The 8,060-nt window shown below is 43.9% G+C and overlaps 1 pseudogene; it reads right to left on the reverse strand.

Annotated features, from left to right (window-relative positions):
- Window positions 1-729: 729 nt before the first annotated feature.
- On the reverse strand, window positions 730-1,174 carry LOC120877619 (annotated as a pseudogene).
- Between the last annotated feature and the right edge of the window lie 6,886 nt (window positions 1,175-8,060).

Below are 8,060 nucleotides of genomic sequence, written 5' to 3' on the forward strand. Positions count from 1 at the left end.
CTTCCCTTTTCTTAGTAGAGAAAGTGGAATTCATTAGGAAAAGGAAGAGGAGGTGTGGTGTGGAGGAAAGGTGAGATTAAGGGCTGAGAGAGAAGAGCAAGTGGGAATGAGGTGGAATTTGTGTCCCCAGCCCCCATGCTTCCCTGTGGTCTGTTCTTTTTTTTTTTTTTTTTTTTGTGAGGTGCTAAATAGTCTTTATTTGATGCTATACATAAACCACACTAAAAATGCCTTTCATTAAGTAAAAGGCTAAATTTTAGAGAATTTTAATTAAATTGGCATAGTTTATAAAACCAAACAGATAAAGTGGACTTTGTCAGTGTATTTTCAATCCTTGCCTTAACAGGCTAATGAACACAACTTGAAACACGTGTATATCCTCCTCTGTTCTATGAGACAGTGAAGGGACCTTTTCAGTATTTAAATATATTAATATAACCAGTTATAGAAATCTAAATATAAAACCAATCTCTTATAGGTTTTGAGAAGGAATGCACCATCTCCCTAAAAAGTTTAATATTCCTTATTCAAGTTCAATCATCTCTTTAGAATGGGAAAAGTGATAGTACTTGTTGAACCGGAATTACTAAAAAAATTAAAAAAGCTGACCATATTTGTTTAGCCACAGACCAATCTTATTTAAATCAGGACTGTCCAACAGAATTATTCCATCAGCCGTTCATGATCTGAATTCTAGTGGATGAGATCAATTTAAATATGGTACGCATAAAAAGTCATGAGACACTTCTGTTTCATAATAAATAAGGCAGTGGCCAACTATTACTCATTGGTAGCTTTTTTGAGATAAGCTATCAAGTCCTCCCTCTCTCCCTTCTTCTAAATGCCAGCAAAGATCATCTTGGTTCCAGGGATGTACTTCTTGGGATTCTCCAAGTACTCCATCAGCGTCTCCTCTCCCCAGGTGATACCTTTGTTTTTGTTGGCATCTGTGTAAGAGAATCCAGGAGCCTGACCTGTCTTTCATCCAAACAGACCATGGAGGTTTGGCCCAGTCTTGTGCTTCCCTCCCTTTTCCACAGCATGGCACTGGGCACACTTCTGAACAAAAATCTTCTTGCCCTTCTCAACATCACCCATTTTTAAATCGTTCTTTTTCTGTGCGCGACAGAGAAGTTCCCGCTCGCAAGCCGAACGTCCCGCTTTCTCCCTGTGGTCTGTTCTATCCCAGGAAATGTGTGAGGACAGGAGGACTTCACTGGTGGGTGCTCAGGCTAAATGTTAGACAGCACAGTAGTAATCATTCAGGACATTAGGAGTTCACATCTTTGTGGGTTCAAGCAGTATTTGTTGAATAAATCTTAAGGCAGATTGATTATTTTTTATATGTATCACCCAAATGACTGTTCCCAAGCTTTTATATTCTTTCTTTCTTTTTGTGTTTTGGCCACTCCACTTGGCTTGCAGGATCTTAGATCCTGACCAGTGATTAAACCCTGGGCCCACGACAGGGAGAGTGCTGCGTCCTAACCACTACACTGCCAGGGAACTTCCCTCCAGTCTTCTCTTTGCATGGCCCAGAAACACCTTTTCTGTGGTTAAACGGATGCCTGACTTTGTGCTGGAGTTTCAGTGTGTGCTGCACTTAGGCTCACAAGGTGTGGTGTGGACATGTTTAGAGCCAGCGTTAGACAAACAGCAGAAGGAAGAAGAATGAGTGATGGGAACTCATGGAAGGAACTGACAGCTCCATTGCCGGAAGTGTTTCAGAGACCTGGTCCACAGTCCCTCTGTGAGCCTGGTTCTTTCCTACACACCTCAAAGGAGAAACTACTGTAGTTTTCCATGGAGGACAGGAGAGCTGGATGGAGTAGACACATTTATTTACATCTTACCATGGAGGCTGGCCTCGCTCAAGTTGCTTCCAGTAGGTAGAAAGACAGCATCTTTCCTTCATGAATATACATCATTTGACGACAAGAAATGGAATGCATGTGTTTCTTGTACTTGAATGAGACCTGTTGTCTTAAAACATTGTCATAATATAAGAGCTTGGTGGCAGCTCTTAATCGGAGAAGAGGTTGAATTGGAGGACTCCAGGGATGAAAGGAGCCTCAGGGTCAGCTCTTTTCTCTCACATGCTGTGACCTGTGGAGGGTGACTTTAGTTAAAGTTCATCTGAGTGGAGAATTGAAATAGGCACATAACACTAACTTTTTAAAAATAACGTCAACATAAACTGAAAAAAAGGCAAATATCCATCAACAGGAAAATGGATAAACAAAATGTGGTATGTTCGTAGAATAGAATGCCATCCCCAAATAAAAAGAATGAATTACTGATACATCATGGATAAACCTAAAAATAATTATTATATTGAGCAAAAGAATATGAGGTTGAAGAATAGGCAAAACTATACTATGGTGATAGAAGTAAAAAAAAAAAAGTGGTCACCTGTTGTGGTGAGGGTGGCTATTGACTGGAACAAGGCATGCAAGAACTTTCTGAAATGATGGAAATGTTTTTACTTTTATCCAGATGCAGGCTGCATGGGTGTGTGTCTGTCACTGAGCTGTATACTTAAGAGCTGTACATTTTACGGCATGTAAATTATACCAGAAACGAAAAAAAAAAAAAACAAAAAAAAAACCCAAATCAAAATCCAAACAGTGAACAATACAGAATGGAAAATATGTGATTAACTGACCAAGGAACATTGATTGTTGATAAGCTCGATGAAGAAAATGGAATAGTAAACAAAACTAATAGAAGTCCACTTGCCCAGCAGTTTGAGTGACTTGGACCTGTTACTTAATGTCTCTGAATTTTCGTTTTTCTTCCATTAAAAAAAGAGAGGGCTCATTTGTTCGTTGCGCACAGTCTGCCACGTCAGATGGCACTGGGTTCGCAGGAGGAGGACACAGGCCCTGATTGCAGACCTGAGGCTATGCTGCCAGTGGAGGGAGCGCAGCCACACAGAAACCAGCGTGGCTGCCAAAGCCGGCCCTGCCCTGCCTCCCTCTCCTGCTTTTCTGGTTACAGCCAGCACCGCAGGAGCTGTGAAAAGACCTGTGTTTAGGGCCAGACGGGAGCCTCTCTCCTTCCTCCCAGAGCGTTGCTTCTCCTGTGATCCAAAGCCACTCTTGTCCTCCAGCCCAACAGCCTTGAAAGGCTCTTTCTGTTTGGGGAATGCATCTGAAGCCAGGGAGGGAGGGACAGAGACAGAAAGAGAGAGAATGAATCTGAGGGCACTTGCCTCACACCCAGTCCCAGTGCCTAAAATAGGTGGCCAAGAATCCCAGTCTTTCTTCCCTGCAGGGAGACAGATGACAAAGGTCCTCGTTCAGGTGGTTCCAAAGGCCATACAGAGGGACTGACGCCTCCCCTCCCCAGTCCAGCACCCAGGCCGCTGAGCTGGCTTTGAGTGGGGTCCCTCCTATCCCTTCACTGCCTCAGAGCCCCCCAGAAGGGGGCACAAGGTGGGTGGGGGGTGTAATTTGGACCTGGACACCAGAGTAGCATCTGGGTAATTTTCCATCTTGCTTTGTTTATTCAAGCCTTTCCTCCTGATGCAGGGAGGCAGACAGGTTGTGTCTCTTGTTTGCTGATGGGAAAACTAAGCTCTTAGATAAAGACCTCCTAGTGGAGGTCCTGGGCAGAGGTCACACTCGCCCTCCCCAATTTACACTCAGGATCCACACAAGAAGCTGGCTTATCATCTCGACTGGGAGCAGAATCAACAGACCTTGGTCTAGACATTCTTCTCACAGAAGCAGAGTTCAGTGAAAGCACAAATATTGACCCTGTGAAAACCATACATTCTTAGGCAGGAAGGAAAAAGGAGATCAGAGACTCCGGGGCTATTTTATAGATGAGGAAACATAAGCTGGGAAGTAACTTGCTCAGAGGCAGAGGCCAATCAGTGATAGAACCAGGAGAAGAACAGAAGTGGCCATGTGGACTCAAAATTCCTGAGCCAACTGGATAGAACTGATCATAGCATATTTGTTCCTGTAGACCAGGCTTCTCAGCCTTGGCACTACTCACATTTTAGCCTGGATACTTCCTTGTTTGGGGGCACGGTTCTGTGCATTGTAGGATGTTTAGCAGTATTCCTGACTTCTACCAACTAAATGCTAGTGAAGTGAAGTCACTCAGTCGTGTCCGACTCTTTGTGACCCCAAGGACTGTAGCCTACCAGGCTCCTCCATCCATGGAATCTTCCAGGCAAGAATACTGGAATGGGTTGTCATCTCCTTCTCCAGGGGATCTTCCTGACGCAGGGATCGAACCCAGGTCACCCGCATTGCGGGCAGACACTTTACCATCTGAACCACCTGGGACCCAGTTGTGATAACCAAACATGCCCCAGACACTGCTAGATGTCTTCTGGGGGATGGAATTGTCCATGGTTGAGAAGCTAAAAGATGCTTGCTCCTTGGAAGAAAAGCTATGACAAACCTAGACAGTGTATTAAAAAGCAGAGACATCACTTTGCTGACAAAGGTCCATAGAGTCAAAGCTATGGTTTTTCTGACAGTCATGTACAGATGAGACAGTTGGATCATAAAGAAAGCTGAGCATCGAAGAATGGATGCTTTTGAACTGTGGTGTTGGAGAAGAACCTTGAGAGTCCCTTGGACAGCAAGGAGATCCAAACAGTCAATCCTAAAGGAAATCAACCTCGAACAATCATTGGAAAGACTGATGCTGAACCTGAAGCTCCAGTACTTTGGCCACCTGATGTGAAGAACCAACTTTGTTGGAAAGACCCTGATGCTGGGAAAGACTGAAGGCAGGAGGAGAAGGGGACAACCAAGGATGAGATGGTTGGATAATATCACCGACTCAGTGTACATGAGATTGAGCAAACTCTGGGAGATAGTGAAGGACAGGGAAGCCTGGCATGCTGCAGTCCGTGGGGTCACAAAGAATTGGATACAACTTAGCAACTGAACAACAATGAGAAGCAGTGCAACGGAAAGCCCGTGCTGTCAATTCAACGTGCAAAGATGCACGGGTAGTCCACTTACTTTTTTGTAAAGCTGTTTGAGTATTAGTCTGTAAGTTCTTTGTGGGCACAGACAGGGTCTGATTTACCTTGATGTTTCCTGTGTCTTGAGACAGTACCTGGCAAGTGAGAGACAGGCAATCAAGGGTTTTGAATGAGTGAATGAACCAACTCCCTGGGAGACCCTGAAATGTAAGCTTCCACTCCCTGGATATCTTGTATTATGTTAAGCATCAGCCAGGCAGAGGGAAGAGGAGGAGCAGGAGAGTGACCTGCATGACCTTCCATCAGCAGGACAGGGGGCGGGGGGGGGGGGCTCCTGTTCATAATTTGCTTTGTCATCCATGGTCCTGGCCCCACAGAAGTATCTTCTCCTTGAGCTCCTTTCCTTGTGCTCCAGGCTTAATTATGTGGCTTCTTTTCATTCTTGCAAAACAATAGAAATGGATACTGTATCATAGAGACTTTTCTCACTGAGGGTTAAGCCAGAATTCTGGAATGTTAAGCCCAAGATTCTCACATTTGGAAGCCAGAGGTCCCTAAATACTAAGGAGTCATAAAAATCTGACATTGGGAAAATTCATATGTAAAGTTTAAGAGGAAACATTCCTACCACAAAACCTCTCCTACTGTTTCTCTTAAAATCCCAGAAATTTTCATCAGTGTTGTGTTTGGGCAAGTGACTGGACTCATGTGTGTCTGTTTTCCAAACAATTAAGTGCTTGAGAGGGTAGAGTTCTTTTTGGTAAGATGGGGGAAAAAAAGCTTTCAGAAGAGCTTATATTCAAAGTTATAAAGTATAAATTCCAGTCATTTTTAAGAGTCACTGGATTCTTGTGACTGGAACTTTATGTTTTATGGTTTACTTTGGGCAGAATAAAAATGGAAGTAATAGAAAAAACAAGCTGTGGGTTACATGGATCTTATAGGGGAATTAATTTAAAAAGACTGACCTTTCCAAAGATTTTACTGGGAAATTAATTCAAATGGACAAATTGACTTGAATGTAAATGGTGAAAGAGGATATAAACAGAAATAAGAACAAAAAGGGAAATAAAGAAGTGGCAGTGAGAGGGAAGAATGATTTTGTTAGAATGATTGGGTGCTATTGGCCTAAGATGATTTTAAAGGTGGATTTTACCAAACTGCTGAAGTGCATCCAGGACCATAGAACCATCATGTCTGGCCACATGCTGTTAGCATTTATATGATAGCTCTTCAGCCTAAATTTTATCAGGGATAATGACTGTTAATTTAAAAAAAATTTATTGACATATTGTTGATTTACAATGCTGTGTTTAATTTCTGCTGTACAGGAAAGTGACTCAGTTTTATATATATGTGTAGGCTTCCCTGATAGCTCAGTTGGTAAAGAATCTGCCTGCAATGCAGGAGACCTGGGTTCGATCCCTCGGTTGGGAAGATTCCCTGGAGGAGGATATGGCAACCCATTCCAGTGTTCTTGCTCAGAGGAGTTTGGTGGGCTACAGTCCATGGGGTTGCAGAGTCAGACATGACTGAGCGACTAAGCACAGCACAGCACATGACCTTAGGCAAACAAGTCTGAAGCAGTCAGACATGAAATGTTCCCAGTGAGATTTATCTCTGATGCTTCTCAGTGCTGAACTTAGACCTATATCATTTTATATGCTTCTGGTGTGTATGCACACAGATGTTCCTTTCCAGTTGACCAGTCCAAACCAGTCAATCCTAAAAGAAACCAACACTGAATATTCACTGAAAGGACTAAACCTGAAGCTCCAATACTTTGGTCACGTGATACAAAAAGCCGACTCATTGGAAAAGACCCTGATGCTGGGAAAGATTGAAGGCAAAAGGAGAAGGAGTCAGCAGAGGATGAGATGGTTAGACAGCATCACCAACTCAATTGACACGAGTTAGAGCAAATTCTGAAAGATAGTGAAGGACAGGGAAGCCTGGTATGCTGTGGTCCATGGGATTGTGAAGAGTTGGACACAACTTAGTGACTGAACAACAACTGTCTAAAACTGTGTGGTAGCCAGAGCCAGCTGCTGGGGAGGGTACAGTAGATGAGGGTAGGGAGGGATGATGGGATCAGGTTGTCAGACTTAACACATAAAAACACAGGACGCCCAGTTAAACTTGAATTTCAGATAAAAAATGCTTTTTTAAAAAAGTATAAGTATATCCCCTGTGAAAGTGAAAGTTAAGTCGCTCAGTCATGTCTGACTCTTTGCGACACCATGGGCTGTAGACTTACCAGGCTCCTCCGTCCATGGGATTTTCCAGGCAAGAGTACTGGAGTGGGTTGCCATTTCCTTCTCCAGGGAATCTTCCCAACCCAGGGATTGAACCTGGTTTGCCTGCTTTGCAGGCAAACGTTTTACCATCTGAGCCACCAGGGAAGTCATATACCCTGTAGCGCATGGGATATACTTATATACTTAAAACATTATTCACTGTTCATCTGAAATTCAAATCTAACTAGGCTTCCTGTGTTTTATCTGGCATCCTTTCTTGGGATTCTCAGCAGCCAAGAAGCCGGGATCCTTGATGATGGTGGTGATGTGGAGGGCATTGTGATGCTTCTGTATCAGATGGAGGATGGCTGCCCAGGCCCCCTCTCTCATGCTTCCCATTCACCTGGGGTTTCTAGATGAGCCAGGAAGTCCTCTTTCCTTGTAGATGTCCAGGCAGTAAAGGAAGGACAGAACAGCATTTGTAGGTCATTGCTACCATAAAGGACTGAGTATGATTTCTCCAGTTCCCTTTGTCTTGCTCCAGCAAGAGGAACAACTCAGTCCTTTAAGGATTTGTGGACAGAGGAAATGTGACTGGATAAAGCTACCGCACTCTGGAGCATGTGTCCTGGGGAGATAATGGCTCTCAGCCTGCTAAAATAAATGGTCTGCTTTGTTCCTGAATAATAATCAGTTGGCAGTTTTGTTCTCTTTTCCCGGCAGCTGGATGAGGACATTCTGATTTCTGAGGAAAACGGGTGACCTGGGGCTGGCCATGTTGGACAGAGGGGGCAGGGAGAGTCACCATACCTGGGAGCCCCCTATGGTGACAAAGACCCTGCTGCAAAGCCTGCTGCAAAATCTTTCCC

The sequence above is a fragment of the Oryx dammah genome, unplaced genomic scaffold, assembly GCF_014754425.2.
Source record: "Oryx dammah isolate SB20612 unplaced genomic scaffold, SCBI_Odam_1.1 HiC_scaffold_18, whole genome shotgun sequence".
In the NCBI taxonomy this organism is placed as follows: domain Eukaryota; kingdom Metazoa; phylum Chordata; class Mammalia; order Artiodactyla; family Bovidae; genus Oryx; species Oryx dammah.